This window comes from Danio rerio, chromosome 2 (genome assembly GCF_052040795.2).
Source record: "Danio rerio strain M-AB ecotype USA chromosome 2, GRCz13ab, whole genome shotgun sequence".
Classification (NCBI taxonomy): domain Eukaryota; kingdom Metazoa; phylum Chordata; class Actinopteri; order Cypriniformes; family Danionidae; genus Danio; species Danio rerio.
This window is the reverse complement of record NC_141022.1, coordinates 11,891,034-11,913,205: the sequence shown is the minus strand read 5'-3', so window position 1 is coordinate 11,913,205 and position 22,172 is coordinate 11,891,034. Positions and strand designations below refer to the sequence as shown.

Genomic DNA, 22,172 nt, shown 5'->3' with positions numbered 1-22,172 from the left:
GGTTGATCGGGGAGCTCTGTGGTCATGTTTCCTGACCAGATCTGCTGGCATTAAAGCTAGCAAACGCAGGAAGAGAAAGCCCCTTTGGCAGATGTGTGACAGCATAGCGAGTCTCCTTACCGTGCTATATGGAGACCCGTGCAGAAATGTCAGTGATAGGGCAAATAAAAGCTGTGCATCATGACTTCAGTGGTAATCCAAAAACCCTACAAGAATCTTTCATCATGCTTACTAATAGCAGAATGTTCGACTTACAGTACACTGTAAAAAAATGTTGGGTTCCACATTATCGATTTTTGTGTTAGGACAACATGAAGGAATTAAGTTTTCATTAGTTTTTAAACAGTTAGCTGAAATGAATGAACATAAAACAATTAACTTGACCCCCACCCCCCCCCCCCCCAAATACACTCAAGAATTGTGTTGTTTCAGCTCATTTTAAATAAGTAGTTATAACAAACATAATATTTTGAGAGGGAGCCATTTTTTATAGTATAATTAAAATAATTTCTGTTTGATATTGGCTCTTTTTAGAAGTCATCAATTGTACTCACATGTAATTTGTATCCCAGGTTTAAGCAAATTTTTATGCATGAAAAAATGGTGATGATAATAGTCATTTTATTTATTTCATATTAATATACAGATAATCTTCCATGAAGATATTTAGTAAAATTCATACTGTGAATATATTTAAACTAATTTTTTTATTAGTAATGCGCATGGCTAAGCTCTTCATTTGGATAAGATAAGAAAATTGGCTATTTTTTCAGTATTTAGACTTAATTTAGAATGCACAGAATATTTAGTATTGTCTCATCGTAACAAATCAAATCATACAATAATGAATTCTAAAATACATCAAAGCTTATTTATATAACTCTCAGGTGATGTACTGTATGAATCTTAATTTGCCCAAAAAATTGATACTTATGACTAGTTTGGTCCAGGATCACATATGTATTAATCTCATGATTTGAAGGCTGGAAGTAAGAATGTCCTGCTACTTGCACAAACAAACTTGTTTATATAAATAAATAAATAAATAAATAAATAAATAAGAATCAGAATCACACATTTTCTTGAAAGATTCAGCGTTTCAATTTGATTAAATTAGTGAATCGTCATCTTCACATGAACAGATGGTCAAAGCAACTCTTAATGAATTACATTTTGCATAAGACAAATAATTATCAAAGTAACTAAATATGTCTGATGTCTAAAAAAAATAGAGTAAATATTTTTCTTTTCGTCACTTATAAACCTCTTCCAGTTCTTTCATTTGGGGAACCCTTAGTTTAACGTTTTGTGCAGCATTTCATTAAGATACTGTAAGAATATTAAAATTGTAATTACAATCAAAAGCATTAAAATCAAGTTATAGTTTAGTTAGGTCAAAGGCAATCCAATAAGAATGTAAGTCTAGACTGTTCTGACCGCAATTTCATCATATAATTTGTAACAAATCAAGTCAAAGTCAGTTGTATTGTCAGTTTAACCTCATGTACAGGACATATAGAGAATTGAAATTGCGTTACTCTCAGACCCTTGATGCATAACACATAATATTAATACAAAAAGTTGAACTGTAAGAAAATTCACAAAATCACAACTTGTAATAAATCTACCCAGCTCATACAACAATTTAACATCATCATTCAGCTCAAGTCATCAAGTTCTATATTTGTATGGATGCCACAAAAATGTAGTTTTGTAGATTAATTTAGCACTTTGTTTCATTTATCTATACATTCAAGCCCAAAATTACTCATTCCCCTTGCAAATTCTGACTTATAAGAGAAAATTCCACACTGGTGCCTCTTGTATTTGTAAAATACTTTAAAATAAGTCTACATGATGACATCATAAAAATGCAGCTTCTGATTGGAGCTTTCTCAGTTATTTGCCTGGGCTTGAGATCAGAACAAAAAAGTTATTTATATTGAAGAAGGTGGATAATGCTTGGAGTATGGAAGTAAATATGCATCACAGCAAGCCAATACCTACAATAATTCACAGCTGTTTAAATTGTCAGTAGTATAGTTATAGGAAATATGTTTGACAGAAGATGTCAAAATGGCACAATATATGAAACACAAATATTTATTAATACAGAAATTCAGTCTCTAGACTAGTCAAAAACACCTGACATGGTTATACGGCATCAGCAGGCTATACAGTTAAAGTCAGTATTATTAGCACCCCTGAATTATTCGCCCCCTGTTTATTTTTTTCCTCAATTTCTGTTTAACAGAGAGAAGATTTTTCAACACATTTCTAATCAAAATAATTTTAATAACTCATTTCTAATAACTGACGGATTTTATCTTTGCCATGATGACAGTGATTAATATTTTACTATTTCTCAAGACACTTCTATACAGCTTAAAGTGACATTTAAAGGCTTAGCTAGGCTAATTAGGTAAACTGGGCAGGTTAGGGTAATTAGGCAAGTTATTGTATAATGATGGTTTGTTCTGTAGACTAAACAGAAAAAAAAGACAAAAAAAGTTAGCTCAAAGGGGCTAATAATTTTGTCCTTAAAATGTTTTTAAAAAATAAATAAAAAAACTGCTTTTATTCTAGCCGAAACAAAACAAATAAGATTTTCTCCACGAGAAAAAAATATTAGCAGACATACTGTAAAAATTTACTTGCTCTGTTAAATATAATTTGGGAAATATTAAAAAAGAAAAAAAATAATAATACTAATAATACTTACTTAAACTGTATATGAAAAAGAGTTTGTTTGCAAAAAATGATGACTCCATTTTCAATAATTTTGAGATATCATGTTTTTATGTTGCACATTGCAGAAATTGTCCTAAAAATATGAAAATGACTAAAACTAGAGTTTTTAGTTTTCAGAAATCATGTAGTAAATTGAGTTGCACCTCAGAAGACAAAGACGAAACGTCATGAATGCAATGCAGTGGCTTTTAGAGGCAAGAGACACCTTATGAAATCATTTATTACATTTCGTAGACCTATTAAAGAGTTCAATTCCATAATTTATAAAAAATACTGAGAAAAAAAGTATTTAACACTTCATATATCACCCTTTTAAAATATAAGAATATTAAGTGATTGAAAAATCTTTGTACAGAGATTATGTCAAGTATACTGGTCACACAATTGGTGGAAACATAACCAACAGATATAATACTATATTCTTACTTATTATCTGTATTGAACTGGGCTTGATGTATGATTTTTTTTTTTCATAAAAATATATTAAATCAAAAAAACAAGTAAAAATGTATAGATATCTAGCTGCTTATGAACAGCAGGAGTATGTAAACAAGGTGGCAAAGAATCTGTTAAATCTTCCTCAGAGAAAAGCTGTTGCTATCAAATAAAGTTACCTCACACTTAACAGTAACCAGGGATTGATTGAATAGGCCTATTTATGGAGGGTTCGCAAAGAAGGTTCATGCTAACTTGTAAAAGTATTTAGTAGTATTTTTAAAATATAAAAAAATACAATATTTCATTTTGATACATTTGTGGCTGCTGTGTTTACTTTGATAGAAACCCCAAGATTTTGTCTGGTCATTGATGCCCCATTCTAGATAATCTCAGCATTGCAGTTCCCATCTGCATCTTTGTGCCGGTTGCGTGTTGATGGAGCGCAGCCCTCTGAGGAAATGGAGCTGATGACAGTTTCTCATGCAGCTAGGGGGCTCTGAGCCATAGGAAACAGAGATTACAACATCACCACCACAAGGGAAGTCCGACCCAAAATACATACACTTAAGTGTCTTTTCTCCGTGTCTCCACTGCAACTTTCGGCTCCAAGCAAATGCTTTGTTTCGTCGCCACAAAGGAGTGTCCTCACTAACAACAAGTCACTTCCAGTACAGAGTGCTGAATGAATCTGTAAATAATGTTAGGATGTTTTTAAGGTCAACATTGTTGTGCTCACGCCTATTTATATGGCCAAGCCATGTTGCTATTTGGAGCTGGTGACACTTGCGTGATTAATGCTGTGTTCGTGCGGCTCCCTTTGAAAATGATTTTCATTGCATGCAAAGCCTATCAGGAGAAATCCAAAGTATGCTAAAAGTCCTCCATTGGGTTTTGACAGACATTCTTTGGCCAGACACCAGCTGGGATATCCTGATTGGCGGGTACTATTTTTGAAACCAAGTCATCTTTACCTGTCCCAGGTGAACCCCAAACCCCAGTGCTTGTCCCTCTCATATGGTGCTGCTGTCTCTTAAATTTGTGGAAAAGCTGAATGCAGGAAGCCTTTAGGCTATAGTGCTTTTCATCTGTCCAGACTTAAGAAACATTGATCTGGGAAATGAATGCATTGAAATCCCCTCTGGAGAAGCAACTCTATTCAGTTACACCTCTGTTTGAACTTGAGCTCGTGCAGTCCTGCATTATCATTAATATTTAGAGCCATGAAAGCCTTCAGACCTCATGCACACTTCCCTGTTGACCTTGATTTTTGTTACCTTTAATGTCTGGTGTTTGCAAGTTTTTCCTCACCACCAAATAGGACCATAACCATTGTCTCCTTCCAAAAAATTACAGCAATTTAATAATTAAAGTCAATAATTAAAGGTTCAGTAGGTGATCTGCCAGAATGCTAGCATTAGCATAATAGCTTAGAATTTTACGATCCTCCCCTGCCGTCTAAAGCCACGCCTCCTTAAGTCATGAACACGCCAACGCGCACTGATTGGATATAACACTAGATCAGTCCTCAATCCTGTTCCTGGAGATCTACCTTCCTGTACAGTTTAGCTCCTACCCTGATGAAACTCACCTGAACCAATTAATTAGGACCTGAAATCCACTTGATAATTACAGACAGGTGTGTTTGATAAGGGTTGTAACTGAAATCTGCAGGAAGGTAGATCTCCAGGAACAGGATTGGCCACCCCTGCACTATCATGTCATTCACCAGTTAGAAAACTCTATGAAAACATGCACTTTATCAAGCATAGTCGTTGACAGGGCAGCGGGTGCAGGAATTATATTTCCTCAAAACTGTCACAAGCTGTCACTGTTCAAAATTGATCGAATGTGTGAATATAAATCAAACTTGACCTCAGTAAAGCTGGTTAGGTGGAAGAGCACATTCACTTATGTTTTGGGTCCCACTTTATATTAAGTGTCCTTAACTACTATGTACTTACATCAAAAAAATAAATACAATGTACTTACTGTGTTTATAATGTATTTGAGAACACTTGTGGTGCTTTTGAGTTGGAATAGAGGTTGGGTTATGGACAGGTTTGTTGGCATGGGTAGGTTTAAGGGTGGGTTAAGGTGTAAGGGATGGTCAACAGTGTATTTACAAATGTAATTACTAAAGTTAATTACACATGTAATTAGATACAGGTATTTAATCAAGCATAAGTACACAATAAATACATGTATTTACACAATAAGTACATTGTAACAAACTATTAATTCCTATGTAAGTACATATTAGTTAAGGCCACTTAATATAAAGTGGGACTATGTTTTGTTACTAAACTAAATAAAAATTAAATCTGAAAAAGCAGTGCTAAAAACAGAAATATCTGGCCATTTTTTTACATTTCACTTATGTTTACTTTACCAAGACAACAAGTGACTTTTCAATTTCAATTGTTCGCTGGTACTTGTACATCGCTTGTTTTTATCTCCTTTTACACTTGAACAACTTAAAGAATGCTCAGTTCTATTTAACCGACTATATTATTGATGCTGTGAAAGGTACTCCATAAACTTGACAATAGCCAATGTTTTGCCGGTTGTTTTCAGCGGCTGAACAACACTTCCGTGCATATAAACCCATTCGTAAACAACATAGTTTTAAAACATACCTGTCTAAAAGAAATAAGTCATCCTTCAAATAATTCATAATTTCCCTCCAGCATGCAAAAGTAATTTCAATATTGATTCAGAGTTTAGAAATGTTTTGATTTAGCATTTTTGGCAGAAGCCCTTTCAGAAACAATCTTTCTTTTCATGCACACTGTAAAAGGCCACGCTGGTCTTTCAGAAAGAATTTCAGGTTAATGCAGAGTTTGCAGAATGATGTCTCTCTGTCTGCAGTAGATGCGTGGTTCATGTGTGCGCGCGAGTGACGTATCTGTCTACTTAAAGAGAATGCGCAGAAATTGAAATTTAAATTTGCTGACAGACAGTTTGAGAAATCTGTCGTAATTGAGTTATTTGTCGGTCCGACAATATTTAATTGGATAAACTTTTTTTTGTTTTATGCCTTATCCAGATTATAAAAATACATTTTGCAAATACCTGCATTGAATGAACTACATATGGGTCTACTATCCGTCAGGTTTTCTTTATTTGTTTATTCCAGGCTAAAAAGTGAATAAATAGCGACCTTCTTGCTGTGAGGCGACAGCACTACCTACTGCGCCACTGCCTCGCCCTATGTTTTTCATTTGTTTAGAAATGGCAACACGGTGGCTCAGTGGTTAGCCCTGTCGCCTGATGACAAGAAGGTTGCTGGTTAGAGTTCCGGCTTGGTTAGTTTGACATTTCTGTGTGGTGTTTGCATGTTCTCCCCATGTTCATGTGGGTTTCCTCCAGGTGCTCTGGTTTACCCCAAAGTCCAAAGACATGAACTATAGGTGAAATGAATAATCTAAATTGGCCATAGTGTATGTGTGTGAATGAGTGTGTATGAATGTTTCCCAGGACTGGGTTGCAGGTGGAAGGGGATCCACTGTATTAACCATATACTAGATAAGTTAGCGGTTCATTCCCCTGATAAATAACTAAGCTGAAAAGAAAATGAACTAATGATTTGTTTAGATTTCTTTTGATTAATTCTTTCTCCAGAATCTTTAAGGATGTTTTGGGAACAAATGAGACCCAACTTTTCAGCAATCCTTGGAACCAGTTTCTCTTGGTGGAGCGGTTAATGATTATTGATTATAAAACTGTCTAAGCAACTCTTGACATACCAAGACACCTCCTAAACTGGGCCACCAGTAATGATGTAGAAGGAGCGAGAGGGTTCACTTGCTGCCTGGGTGTCCAGAGCCCAAAGAGGAATGGGCTAAAAACAAAATGTTTAGTCAATATATGTTTTGCCTGCCGGACCTCCCAGTGGAGGAGGCTCTTGTTGCTGTTTGAATTGTTCACCCAACTCTCATTCAGTCAGGTTGAAAGTTAATGCTGGAGGGATGATGAGAAAGGAGAAAGGGTGATGATGTGCTTGAGATTATGGTGGTCTGTTGTTACTTTGGTTCCCTCCAGTCAATGTCTCCACACCTTAAGAGTTAGTTTGATGGCCAATAACTCCTGGTTTCTGATGTCTTTGTTTTTCCCCTCTGTGGAATGTTTCCTCAAAAAGAAGGCATGAATCTGCAGTGAAATTGAACAAATGCCACAAATCGCTGGAGTTTTCAGCTGGTAGTGTGTCGTGGCAAGTTTTGGATGGTTTACTTCCATCCATTTGGATCCCCACAGAACTGATGATGTCTGATTGCAAACGGACTCCCACTTATCAGTTTTCAGGTACAAGTGATTCTCTTTCAGCTTTTGAAGGAGCTGCAACACATGTTGGTATTGGTTAGACAGGTTCCGGGAGTAGGTGTGTATAACGTTGAGGTAGAAGATGATAAAGTGATAGAGGAAATCCATGAACACCTTAGCTGTGTCTAAATAGCACACTATACACTATGCTCTCATGCACTGTGTACTTATGCACTTACACATTCAACAGCATAGTATATGTAAGTAGTGTCATCCAAAATGGAGCACTAATGGTTTTTTGCTGAACGGAAATTCAAACAGTTTTCCTGATGACGTTTGACGGTTGCCAAATCAGTAAAATAAATGACCGAAGTATCAAACAATAGCTGCTATGAGTATAACTGTGTTCACCATCGAGAGGCGCTATAATCACTCTTGTATGAGAATTTCGCTTTACAAACCAAAATTAATAAAGTTTTAGCTCTGCTCCTTCCGCTACGTGAGCAAAGCTGCGACTGTTGAGTGCGTGAAGTGTCCATCATTACACACTTCATTATACCAGCTAAATGAGTGCATCATCCGGGTAATTAAAATGTACTTATTTTTAGAGTTTTCAGTGTAAAGATACAACTTACACTATTTATACTACAACATGGCGTAGAATAGTGCATAAGTATGCAATTAGAACAGAGGTTTCCAAACTGGGTCCTAGAGGGCCATCATAGTCTAGCTCTAATTAGACACACCTGAGCCAGCTACTGTAATCAGCTCTTACTAGTCATACTAGAAGCTTCCAGGCAGGACACTGGCCCTCCAGTATCGAGTTGGGCACTATTGGTCTAGAAGATGGAAGATGAGTTAGACAGGCCATATGGCATCAGAATGCATACGGCACCCTATACTTGTGCCCAGCAGAGGTGATGAAGCCAATGTTCTAGTTTATCTTTTGGATAGAAACAAATATGTACTGTATGTGGTCCAGTTTCATGAAGATAATAAGAAATTGAATGGTCTAGGACACTGTTTCTTAACCACATTTTTGAGGCTCTGCATATTTTCCATAGGTGCGTCCCAAATCGAATACATATGCACGTTTCTACGCCATTTTGTAATATAAGTAGTGTAAGTAGTGCTTCACACTGAAAACTCTACAAATAGTAAGTGCACTTTAATTACCTGGATGATGCACTCATTCAACCAATAACATGAAGTTTGGAATGATGGACACTGCATGCACTCAACGACTGCAGTTTTGCTTACGTAGCGAAAGGGGCGGAACAATCAGACGCACATGTTGGATAACTGTATTTTGGATCGTGCAAGCAAAATTTTCCTACGAGAGTGATTATAGTGCCTCCCGATGGTGAATGCAGTTATACTAATGGAAGGTATTATTAGGTAGTGTGGTCATTTATTTCACTAATCTGGCTTAGTCAAAGGTTTGAATTTCCGCTTAGTAAAAAAATATTAGTGTTTAATTTGGGACGACACTACATACATGAACTATGCTCTTGAGTGTGTAAGTGCATAGTGTAGTGTGCCATTTGGGACTCAGCTCATGTCTCATTAACCAAACACACCTGATCCAGATCATCAGCTCATTAGCAGAGACTGAGGGCATACTCACACTATGTACAGTCGCCTTGACCCCCCCCCCCCCCCCCCCCCCAACAGCAGCAGCTTGTTTACTGAAAACAGAACAAGTTCTCTGTCTTCTTAGCTATTTCTGGGCTCATGCCATTGGTGGAATGAAGTCTTAGTCCAAGTCTTACGCCCCATTTACACGGGGCTTCAGCGTCAACGCTTGACTGAAGGCGTGTCTGAAGTTGGGGCTAAAACGATCGTCATAGAAGCGTCAGCCAATGAAATTCAGTCAGCAATAGGCCACTGTCTAGCTGGTGTATTTGCATACAGCGATCTGATTGGCTGATGCTTCCGTCGGCGCTTGAAAAGTTGAGCTAGTCCCAACTTCTGCAGCGAGCAACGTCTCTGAAGCGGCTCTGACGGATCCACAATGCAGTTCGCAATGCCTGACATCACCCATTCAAAGTGAATAGGAAGCGTTGACGCTGACGTCCCGTGTGAATGGGGCATTAGTGTGCAATGATAGGGATAGGATAGGAATGCTCTGAAAACTCAAGCCATCTTTACATTTCACTGGTTTTCCAGAAGTGCCTGTTTAGAGAGGGAAGAGTGGCTATTGGTCTAGTGCAGGGATGGGCAAACTTGGTCCTGGAGGGCCAGAGTCCTGCACAGTTTAACTCCAACTCTAATCAAACACACCTGCTTATAGATTTGTAGTGATCTTGAAGACACTGATTGGCATGTTCAGGTGTTTTTTGATTAGAGTTGGAGCTAAACTATGCAGGACACTGGCCCTCCAGGACCGAGTTTGCCCACCCCTGGTCTAGTGTATAGTGGGTGACTATTGGTCTGGCTATAGTAACTATTAGTCAGTAAAGTTGTTGGTGACCTGAAGATAAGTTTTTTTGTTGTTGTTGTTGTTGTTGTTCTAAAATTATTCAGGCACTCTTAGTAGACTAATAATAGAAAGTACAATATAATTCAACATGCTAACTTAATATGGATTTGTGTTGTGAGGATTTGCAACACGTGTGCTGTCAAATGGATGATGTATTCTTAATATTGTGGTGTTTTCTATTTGTATGTTTTAAGTTGCAGTGCGTTATGCTCTCTCTCAGCCACTGTAGTATGTAATATACTATATGTATTTGTTTTATTTAGCTATCTTTTTTGGAAATATTATTCACGTTTTTTTTTTACTGCCTTAAAACTGAATGCAGCATACAAATCAGGCTAGGACAATAGAAGTCTGAATGGGCTGTTTGATTGAAGTGGACGTTTCTACTCATCAAAGCCGATCGAGGTCTACCCCTGTTTTGTTGCATCAGTCTCTGTGATATCGGCCAGTAGAATCGGCACGCATCAACATACTTCTGCTCCGTTTGGTGGGGTTTTTATGGCCACTTAAAACCTGGCAGGGCACTTAGCCTCCCTCTAAGAGAAGCAGAAAGGAAATGCACAGTGTAAAGCCCCAGCTCTCATCTGGTAGTGATTTGTCTTTGCCTGTGTACCCTTGGCCCTCATTCAGCATGGCGTCTGCCACAGTCAGAGTCAGGGGAGCGCTCTGATTACTGCCCTGATGAGTGAAAGAGTGAGTCTGGGTCTGTTGGTGGGCAGATCAGCAGGTACAGCTGATCTCAGACCAGTCATCCATTAATATGTGGATGTTAAAGAGGAGACGTACAGATATGAGTGATGGTATGCTGTAATTGTGAGAGCTTTGATCTTTATTCTTCAGAGTAATGACAAAAGTCCCCCACAGTCCAAAGACATGCGGTACAGGTGAATTGGGTAAGCTAAATTGTCCGTAGTGTATGGGTGTGAATGAGTGTGAGTGGATGTTTCCCAGAGATAGATTGCGGCTGAAAGGGCATCCGCTGTGTGTAAATGTGCTGGATAAGTTGGTAGTTCATTCCGCTGTGGCGATTAATAAAGGGACTAAGCCGAAAAGAAAATGAATGAATGCAGTTACGTATACAACAAGCAGTAAAATGCTGGTATGTAGAAATTTAGGCATCAGAATACATTCATTCATTCATTTTCTTTTTGGCTTAGTCTCTTTATTAATCTGAGGTCGCCACAGCGGAATGAATCATTAACTTATCCATCATATGTTTTTATGCAGAGGATGGCCTTCAAGATGTAATCCATCTCTGGGAAACATCCATTCACACTCATACACTTCGAACAATTTAGCCCAGCCAAATTCTAAATATTCCTCAGAGATTTCGGTCCATATTAACATGATAACATCATGCAGTTGCTGCAAATTTGTCGACTACACATCCACGATGCGAATCTCCTGTTTTCATCCCAAAGGTGCTCTATTGGATTGAGTTCTGGTGACTGTGGCGGCCATTTGCGTACAGTGAACTCATTGTCATGTTTAAGGAACCAGTCTGAGATTATTCCCGATTTATGACATGGTGTGTTATTCTGCTGGAAGTAGCCATCAGAAGATGGGTATACTGTGGTCATATAGAGATGAACATGATCAGCAACAAAACTCAGGTAGGCTGTGGCATTGACTCGATGCTCAGTTGGTACTAATGGGCCCAAAATGTGCCAAGAAAATGTCACCAACACCATTACAGCACCACCATCACTAGCCTGAACTGTTGATACAAGGCAGGGTGGATCCATGCTTTCATGTTGTTGACGGCAAATTCTGACCCTAATATCCGAATGTCACAGCAGAAAACAACACTTATCAGACCAGGCAACGTTTTTCCAATCTTCTATTGTCCAAATTTGGTGAGCCTCTGTGAATTGTTGCCTCAGTTTACTGTTCTTAGCTGACAGGAGTGGCACCTAGTGCAGCCTTCTGCTGCTGTTCAGAGATGCTCTTCTGCACACCTCGGTTGCTACGAGTGGTTATTTGAGTTGCGGTTGCCTTTTTATCAGCTCGAACCAGTCTGGCCATTCTCCTCTTACCAGAGCATCAACAAGGCATTTGCACACACAGAACTGCAGCTCACTGTATATTTTCTTTTTTTTCGAACCATTCTCTGTAAACCCTGGAGATAATTGTGCTTGAAAATCCCAGGAGATCAGCAGTTTCTGAAACACTCAGACCAGCCCGACTGGAACCAAAAACCATGCCACGTTCAAAGTCACTTAAATCACCTTTCTTCCCCATTCTGAAGCTCGGTTTGATCTGCAGCAGATCGTCTAAATGCATTGAGGTACTGCCATGTAATTGGCTGATTAGAAATTTGTGTTAACAAGCAGTGGGACAGGTGTACCTAATAAAGTGAGTCTATTCACCTTATTCTCCGCCGAGGAGTGGGCGCTGCCATTTGAATCTTTTTGGCTTAAGACTTCCGGTCTCATTCACTTCCATTCATTTTTTGACGTTAAAAACTGCTCATTACGCTGCTTGATGTTGCAATTTGATATTTTCTTATTATATTATTCTACTTGGTCTGTATAGTCATGCAAACATTTGTTTGTAGAACAAGTATTTTGACCGTTTTCTGCCGTTTATTATTCCTAGTCATTTCTCCCATAGGCGACTGAATCGGAAGTTCTAAGACAATCGCAAAAACAGGCGCACTTCCGCATTTAAGATAAGGTCAATATCATATATCAAAGTCTGTGCCTCTTACCCTATCTCTCACTCAGGTTCTTATCAGGAATGAAGTTTATGACATAACAAAATGTAGCATCTTTTGAAAAGGTTTTTGAAAATTAAATTAATAAAAAAAAAACAGAATTTATGCATTTTATCAGTTCATGCATTACTTGGGAATAAACACATGGGCTTGTTTTTACTAGCTAGCTTAACCCTCATAATACATCCATTATGATCGAATATAAAAATGGTTAGTTTAGTCAAAATCCACATAATTTATTTTCATCTGTGAGCAATACAACAATTTAAATATTTAAATACACGTTCCCCATATCTCTGTGCAACCGAATTTACTTGCTAAATGTATATGTAAATCTACTGCAGCATGAGTAAAATACATTCAATTACACTTGACTATAAACTTTTGTGCAAACAACTTTAATTTATTTAGTTTGAGTATTTGAGATTGGTTGATGTTTGTTTGTTTGTTTGTTTGTTTGTTTGTTTGTTTGTTTGTTTGTTGCTTTGAAATGAATAGTTAAATGATACGTTAACATTATTAATTAAAAGCATTGCACACACACAATTTAATACAGATGAATGCATTAAGAAGGTTAATAAAGAAAGTTATTGATGTAATAATGTGCTGTCCTTCTATTTTTTAGCAATACATTTTTAACTTATTGTCTTGTTTTATGAACAGTCCTGTACCAACTAATACAACCATTACCACAGAATTTATATCATGCCATATAAACAGCATGACCAAGTAATAAAAATATTACAAGCAAGAATCTAAAATATCCTTATAAAGACTTTCCTTCATGGCCTGAATACAGTTTTCCATTTTTGTAAGTAATTTGATTGATGGTTTTATAAATAAAAGTAGCCAGAGATTTTGAAGAGTTCATTAATTGTGTTATTTCGTAAAGCATTGGATACTGTAGCACTGTCAAAGAGACAGATGAAGTGATAACACTGATAAAATAAACATCTGTCAGATAAATAAACATACAACTGCTGAGGAGATTGATGGGTTTGTAAACCAGCTTTAACCTTATTTTTATTTTGACTTCAAATACACATTTATTTATCGCTTATGGCAAAAATCTTAATCTAACAGTTTTGAAAAGCTATATTCGTAGAGTAGTGGTGTAAAAACAGTTTGGGTCACACTTTATTATGATGGTCCGTTTGTTAATCTAAGTTAGATTGCATCTACATGCCAACTATTTCTCATTAGATTATAAATAGACTGTTGGGGTTAGGGTTAGTGTAAGTTGACATGTACTTGCAAAGTTTCTTATAGCCAGATAAATGTCTGTTAAAGGAGCAGTATCAACAGATATTAAGCAGACAGTCTATTAATAATCAAATAGACCATCAAAATAGTGTTACCAAAAATGAAATGTTAACCCAAAATTGAGTTTGTCCAAATCTTACCCAAATTTACGCCATATTCCAGTTTTTCTCACAACCTTATTGGCATCTTTGGATGGAAATTGGATAGCTATTGACAAAAATATCAAGAAAAGCAAATACTATAGAAGTCAATGGTTACTGGTTTCTACAATTTGTGTTCTAGAGAAAAAATAAACTCAAACAGGTTTGTGACAAGTGAAGGTTGAGAAGATGATGAGAAAATTTTGAGTTTTGGGTGAACTAAGGCATGCCTTTATGTAAAATAATGAAACTAAAATAAGCGCATGCATCGCATTGTATAGATGTTGAACTTTATTACACTTTCGTATGTATAAATATTATGTAGTGATTGGAATGTCTTATTGTATTTGCCTTTCCTTGAAAAGGTGTTCTGGACGCTGATTAATGCAACATAACATATATAGTCACTTATGCTATAATATGGACGAACACACAAACTTTTATTTACTTTTCTATACTCCTCTGATTATATCATGGTAAATATTATATCATTGCACAACAACAGTGATAAGTAATGATAAACCTGTTACAATAAAAATAATATAGTCATAAAGATCTTAACACTGTCTCAGAGATAAATGTCTACAGCAAGGATGCCCAAACTTAGTCCTGGAGGGCCGGTGTCTTTCAGATTTTTGCCTCCACACACCTGCATAATATTTCTAGAAAGCTTAGTACTGCTACAGTCATACTACAGTTTGTGCATGCAAAATACAGTGCTGTGTAAAGGGGCGGGATTAAACAAGATGATTACACATTTTAAAAAGCAAGTGATTGGTCCATCTGTTCAGAGAGTTCATCTTCTGATGTTTGATTGACCTCACGCAATCACGTGATGCGATTTCGCAGGTCAGAGTTCACCAAGCTTGCAAACGCAGCAAATTCCAAAGTTATCGCACGAGCTTATGTTTCCGAATGGAAGTCTATTGGGTGAAAAGTGCCATGTGACCTTAGGTTAAGAGCTTAATTAGCTAGCTCAGGTGTGTCTAATTGGGGTTGGAACTAAATTTTACCAAACATCGGCCCTCCAGGACTGAGTTTGGGCCACTCTAAGTGCATCCTTTACCTTTTCATCCTGAAGTGCGAGGCAAAATTTGGACCACAATAATTTTCACTTCTCTTCATGCAATTGGGATATTTTCTTTTATTCTGGATAGCAATATATATTAAGCTATATTAAACTTTACTAGTTAGTATTTATAATGATTTCATCAGGCTCAGAAAATTCTTTAAAAACACCCCAAAACCTGACTTCTTAGCTGCCATAGTTGCAACTTGCATCATCAGAACACATCACCATTCATTCATTCATTCAATTTTTTGTCAGCTTAGTCCCTTTATTAATCTGGGATCGCCAAAGCAGAATGAACCGCCAACTTATCCAGCACATTCTTACGCAGCGGATGCCCTTCCAGCCGCAACCCATTTCTGGGAAACATCCACACACAGATTCACACACACACTTATACACTACAGACAATTTAGCATACCCAATTCACCTGTACCACATGTCTTTGGACTGTGGGGGAAACCGGATCACCCGGAGGAAACCCAAGCGAACCCACACGAACATGCAAACTCCACACAAAAACGCCAACTGATCCAAGGATCGAATCTGCAACCCAGCGACCTTCTTGCTGTGAGGCGACAGCACTACCTACTGCGCCACTGCGTCGCCATACACCACCAGTTCATTTTAAAAACGCTTGTGTCGGGTCTACCAAATCTAGCACTTACTGTTTAATACTTGACCCTTTTGCAGACTTTTCTCAGATTTCAGTAAGATTATATGCTAATCTTCTTATTCTTGTTACTCTCAACCTTTGCCAGATTAATAATAATGGGAATTAAAATTTACCCACTCATTTACTATTTACTCATCTTCAAGTGGCTCTAAATCTTTAAGAGATTCCTTATTCTGTTGAACACAAAATATATTGTTAAAAATGAAAAAACAAACACTATGGAAGTAAGTGATTACTGCTTTCCAACATTCTTCAAAATATCTTCAGACTAAATAAAATTGTAACTTGATTCCAACAAGTAAAGGGTGAGTAATTGATAGCAGATTTAACAACCCCTTTAACATAAGACATTTTACAAATAAATATATATAAAACATACAAATAATATATACAATATTATTTATATATACAAATAAATAAATATAAAAAACAAAGTGAAAAATTATTCTTGTTTTGTACAGTTGTGTTTCTTTGGTATTTTAACGAAGTTCTGCAATGAAAAGCTCACTTAAACATCTGCTTTTCTTCCTCGTTGACATCCCTGTCTAAAGGTGGGAAGAAGAAACAAGCAAGTGCGGTTAAAAAGGCAGCTTTTGAGTGTAAGGCAGGCGTGAAGCAGGCGAGGTGACAGTAATCTACCCAATTATTTCAGCTATGACAACAGAGGAGCAGAGGACTGAAGGCCTGCACCTGTCCCGGCAGCCTCCTCACCTCACTGCAGCTGTATATGCGCACCATACGCATGACATCACCGCGCACACACAAACACACACACACACGCTTTTCCAAGATATATTTTTTTCAACCACAAGGTGTTGACGTAGATGTTGAATGTTTTCCCATAGTGTTTTCACAATGGTGGATAGGTTTGAACTGCATATGGAAATTGCGTAATTGGTATGATATCATATAACAATAATGCAATGATACAGTGAACATGGTTTTAAAGGTTCTGGCTGCTGCTTCACTTCTGAAGAGAAAAACAAGCATCAACCATTTTGGAACCTGTGTGCATTCAATGGACATCAAATGTCAGGTCATTTCACCAAATTTAAAAACCATGATATTAGACCTTTATCACTCCAATCAAAGCAGAAAAGCTCTGCTTTTTACAATTTGAAATATTTCTATTATGCAGAGCGGTATGGTGGCTCAGTGGTTAGCACTGTTGCCTCACAGCTAGAAGGTCGCTGGTTTGAGTTCATGGTGGGTCACTTAGCATTTCTGTGTGGTGTTTGCATGTTCTCCTCGTATTTGAGTTGGATGACCTAAATTGGCCATAGTGTATGTGTATTTGTAAATGCTGGTCGCAGTTGGAAGGTAATCCACTGCGTAAAACATATGTCGCAATGCTTTGTGGGTTCATACTGCTGTGGCAACCCCTGATAAATAAAGGACGAAGTTCAAGGAAAATGAATGAATGCTGAAGCAACATTTTTAATAGATTTATTTGCATTCAATTATCTTTTTGACTGTATTTCATTGACTGTGTCGAAATAAAAAAATGATTGTATTTACTAATGGTGATGCAGTGGTACAGTAGGTAGTGCTGTCGCCTCACAGCAAGAAGGTCAATGGTCACTGGTTCGAGCCTCAGCTGGGTCAGTTGGGTTTCTGTGTGGAGTTTGCATGTTCTCCCTACGATCGCATGGGTTTTCTCCAGGTGCTCCAGTTTCCCCCAAAGACATGCGATACAGGTGAATTTTGAAGGCTAAAAATTGTCCTTGGTGTATGAGTATGAATGAGTGTGTATGGATGTTTCCCAGAGATGGGTTGCGGCTGTTAGTTAACTGTTAACTGTTAGTTAAACAAAGAGAACTTTCCGTTAAACAAAGAGAAAACTGAAGTCATTGCGTTTGGGAACAGAGATGAGGTTCTCAAGGTGAATGTGTACCTTGGCTTTAACGACAAAAAATAAAATCAAGAATCTTGGTGTGACTCTGGAGTCAGATCTGAGTTTCAACAGTCATGTCAAAGCAGTTAGTAATATATTATTACTAGCATATTATCATCTCAAAAACATTGCACGAATTAGATGCTTTGTTTCCAGAGAAGACATGGAGAAACTTGTTTATGCTTTTATCAGCAGCAGGGTAGATCACTGTAACGGCCTCCTCACTGGCCTTCCCAAAAAGACAGTCAGACAGTTGCAGCTCATCTAGAATGCTGCAGCCAGGATTCTGACCAGAAGCAGGAAATCAGAGCACATCACACCTGTCCTCAGGCCTTTACACTTGCTTCCAGTTACATTCAGAATAGACTTTAAAGTATTATTACTTGTCTATAGACCTTTTTCATGGCTGCTGCATGGTGGGCGCCAAAGCAACCAGCGGCTTCCGGTAGAATGATAAAAACTTCCATTTACAGCGTTTACAACTGGTAATTTGCGCTCCGAAAATGGGTTTCAATAGCGTTTTTAATATATTAGAGTGTTTTTGTGACACACAACTTAGAAATGTGTCTGTTAAAGCCGTTTTAATCTGTCAGATGTGGTTCAAGCCCGTCAGTAATACGAGAAAAACATTCTCCTAGTTCACGTGTCTGCCGTCAGAAATACAGTGTGTGTGTGTGTGTGTTCCCGGCCTGTCAGCTGTTAGCTCAGCGGCTCTTTAAACACACACACACACACACGCAATACTTTGCTGCATTATAGAGCAAACCGTATTATTAGCATGAAACTTATGTAAGTCATGCAATTTACAAAAATGACCAATTTTTGCTGGCTGATTTGCTGTTCATTCTAATTGCGAGCCGTTTATGTTTCGTTTCATGTGTTGTTTTTACTACGGTTTGTGTTTTTCTGTCATTTCGAAATGACACTAGCCTATATTTTCACGTTGTAATGTTATAACACGTTGTTATTAAATCAGTGTTTTAGTGGGACAGTACAGGCTACGTATGTGTCTGTCAAACATTTTAGTGAACTACATTTGTTTGGGCTGGTTATATATTTGAAAGAGAAACTGTTGACTTTAGCGATGACGAGGCTTCATTTAAACGGCAGAAGATGCCGTCTGACAACGAGGGAAAAACGCCTCACAGCAGCTGTTTTCCATCCTATTAGATTGCATTTTTTTAAATGATCAGTCCAGGAGATGGTGCTGATGGACAACAGAATTAGTTCAAAGATGATAAAAGCTGGTAAAATAAATTAAAACTATCATTTCAAAGCTGTCCAAATGTGACTGTTTAGATGCATCAGCTGCTGACCGGAAGTTCTTAGCATTCTCCTTGCGCATACACGCAAAGCATCATGAGTAATTTTGCGTTCCAAGAAAAAGGTCTATAAATCACTAAATGGCCTAGGACCTCAATACATTACAGATATGCTGACTAAATACAAACCCAACAGATCACTCAGATCTTAAGGGTCAAATAAACTAGAAATTCCAAGAGTCAAAGCAGGGTGAGCACTTTGAAAATTGAGCACTATGCCCCTCGCTGCTGGAATCAGCTTCCAGAAATGATCAGATGTGCTCCAACATTAGGCACATTCAAATTGAGACTGAAAACACATCTGTTTAGCTGTGCCTTTACTGAATGAGCACTGTGCTATGTCCGACAGATCCTACTATTGTGTTTTTCTTTTTCTTTTTCATTCTTTTCTAACCTGTTTTAACTCATTTTAATCAGTTTTTAATCATTTTTATTGTTTGTTTTTTATGTTCTTAAACTTGTCTTGTTTATTCTTGTTTACATAAAGCACTTTGAATTGCCACTATGTATGAAATGTGCTATATAAATAAACTTGCCTTGCCTAAAAGGGCATCCGCTGCGTAAAAATGTGCTGGATAAGTTGGCGGTTCATTCTGCTGTCGCATCCACTGATTAATAAAGGGAGGAAGCCGTTAAAAGAAAATGAACAAATGACTGTTTTTACTAACATTTAAAGGGCACCTAGGTTACCCCTTTTTTTAGATTTAATAAGTCTTTTGCGTCTCTAGAATGTGTATATAAAGTTTCAGCTCAAAACACCCATCAGATTTTTCATTATACCTTTTACAAGATGCTGCTTTATACTGATTTCCAGCAGGGGGTGGTTTTTGTCGTACTGCGCCTTTAAGACGAGTCTTTAATTCCCACCTACTGTTTCTACATGCCTTCCCGCGTGCTTTAATCTCCTCCCTCGGCTGCGTCAGACAACAGACAGACTTAAATGAAGGAGGTCTCACGTAGTGTTTGTGAGAAATACTACAGTAAGAACTAATTTTTACTAATCAGTATTGTGAAGTTGCATTGATGAGTCAAGCACAATATTGTTACAAACTTCACGCGCACGCGCACACACACACACACCGCAGCTGACACACACACACAGGTAGGCAGACAGACAGAGCGCGCTTAGCACTGTTTTTGCCCTCAAATGTGACAGGATACAGGCTTACCTCCAGTACTGTGTGGATATCTGTGATGGTGATGTACAAAATAAACCTGATTTAACCTCCACAAACCGGGATTGAAGCGTCTTCTTTTATAATTGTTCTGACACGCGGCTGTGCTGATGAAGTACAGCTGAAGTAAATCGCTGTAATTAATTACACACGTGCACTGTTTTAAAACACTTTAAACATGTGAAACTTACTCTTAATCACATATGATGATGATTGCTGATCCTAGCGAACTGAACAGACCTTTTATTCCTGGTTGCTTTGCGTATGTCTGCCTGGTCTTGTTGACATATACACGTGACTACCGGAACATGTTAATGCGCGCAGCTGTCAATCAATTCGTTGGGCGGGGGGACCGCACTTCTACGTAAAGTTGCGGTCGGTCTGAAAACCGCTCTAATTGGTCCACCGTTTTTATGTTGTTAAATTGAAAAAAAAAAAGACTGGGTGTGTTTGTATCACCCCAATATGATGGTCTATACACTATATATACACATTTGTTTGTCCAAATAGCTTGAAAAGTAGATTTTTCACCATAGATGCCCTTTAAAGTATAAATTGATTGTTGAATTGCAAGCTTTAAATTTAGATGTATTAAATTTAGTGTATTACAAAGTTTTAGATATATAAATGTCCATTTATTTATAATGTAGAGTGAGTTTAAAAATTGAATCTCCATATGCCATCCTCATCTACAATAATGTATCAGAGCAGCAATAAAATGTCCGTCTATTATTACATACAATTAGTTCTAATAGTGTGCAGTGCAATTTTATATGGTTTAAGTTTGTACCCTTAAAACTTAAGAATGTATTTGAAGTAAAGAGTTCCAACAATTGTGTATTATCGTTATTTAATTTCCTGTTGGTATATTGTTCTTGCAGTACATTCTATTTTTGTATTTCAAAAAGAAGCTGTGTAAACCCAACTGCAAAAATAATATACTAACATGAAATAAAAAATAATAATAAATCAAATAGAAGCATGGCCTGCACGGTATGCCTCACAGCAAGAAGGTCGCTGGTTCGAGCCCCGGCTGGGTCAGTTGGCGTTTCTGTGTGGAGTTTCCATGTTCTCCCCATGTTTACGTGGGTTTCCTCTGGGTGCTCTAGTTCCTCCCTCAAGTAAAAACGTGGTACAGGTGAATTGGGCTAGGCTGAATTGTCTGTGTATGTGTGTGCATGAGTGATCACCCATCAGTGGTGGGTTGCAGCTGGAAGGGCATCCACTGTGTAAAAACATATGCTGGATAAATTGGCGGTTCATTCCGCTGTGGCGACCCCAGATTAATAAAGGGACTAAGTTGAAAAGTGAATGAATAAATTAATTAATGTAAGCATTAAGAACAGTAAAAACGTGTGTACCTTTTTATGAAACTCTGAACATAATTCATGTCTAAAGGGGTTAAATGTGTGCATTTGCCTTCCATACTACTTTATTTTTAATGTAATTAAATTATTGTAATGCTGGCAATACAGACTTAATAGCTGATTAAACGAATACTGAATTGATTTTTAAAAAGACTTTTAGTGTTTATGGTTTGTACTGCAGAAACGCGTGTTGTATCAGAATGACAGGTTAAAATGTAATTACTATTACATCCTAAATTATTTATTACTCCTGACAAATCCCACATTAAAAAAATTATAATAATGTATTAAACTGTACTATTATAAATGTGTTCTATTTATGCTGTGGCAATCAAACAACTACGCAGTACCACATTTTCTACAACGATGTATATTTACTATACTAAAGGCTACAGTTAGTGTTGAAGTCAGAATTATTAAACCTTGTGAATTAATATCCCCCTGTTTTTTTTTCCCAGTTTCTGTTTATAACAGAAATTGGGGAAGATGAACAGAGTAAAGATTTTTTCAACACATTTCTACATAAAAATACCTGATTTATTTGATCTTTGCTCTGATGACAGTAAATAACATTTTACTAGATATTTTTCAAGATACTAGTATTCAGTTTAAAGTGACA

The 22,172-nt window shown here is 37.4% G+C and overlaps 1 protein-coding gene across 1 annotated transcript in view; it reads left to right on the top strand.

Moving 5' to 3' along the window:
* Window positions 1–17,371: 17,371 nt before the first annotated feature.
* The window catches only part of fam151a (family with sequence similarity 151 member A), a 117,987-nt gene continuing 113,186 nt past the window's right edge, over window positions 17,372–22,172 (top strand). Inside the window, exon 1 of the mRNA XM_087238435.1 lies at window positions 17,372–17,458. The gene's annotated coding sequence lies outside the window, so the exon portion shown is untranslated. The remainder of the gene's footprint in view (window positions 17,459–22,172) is intronic.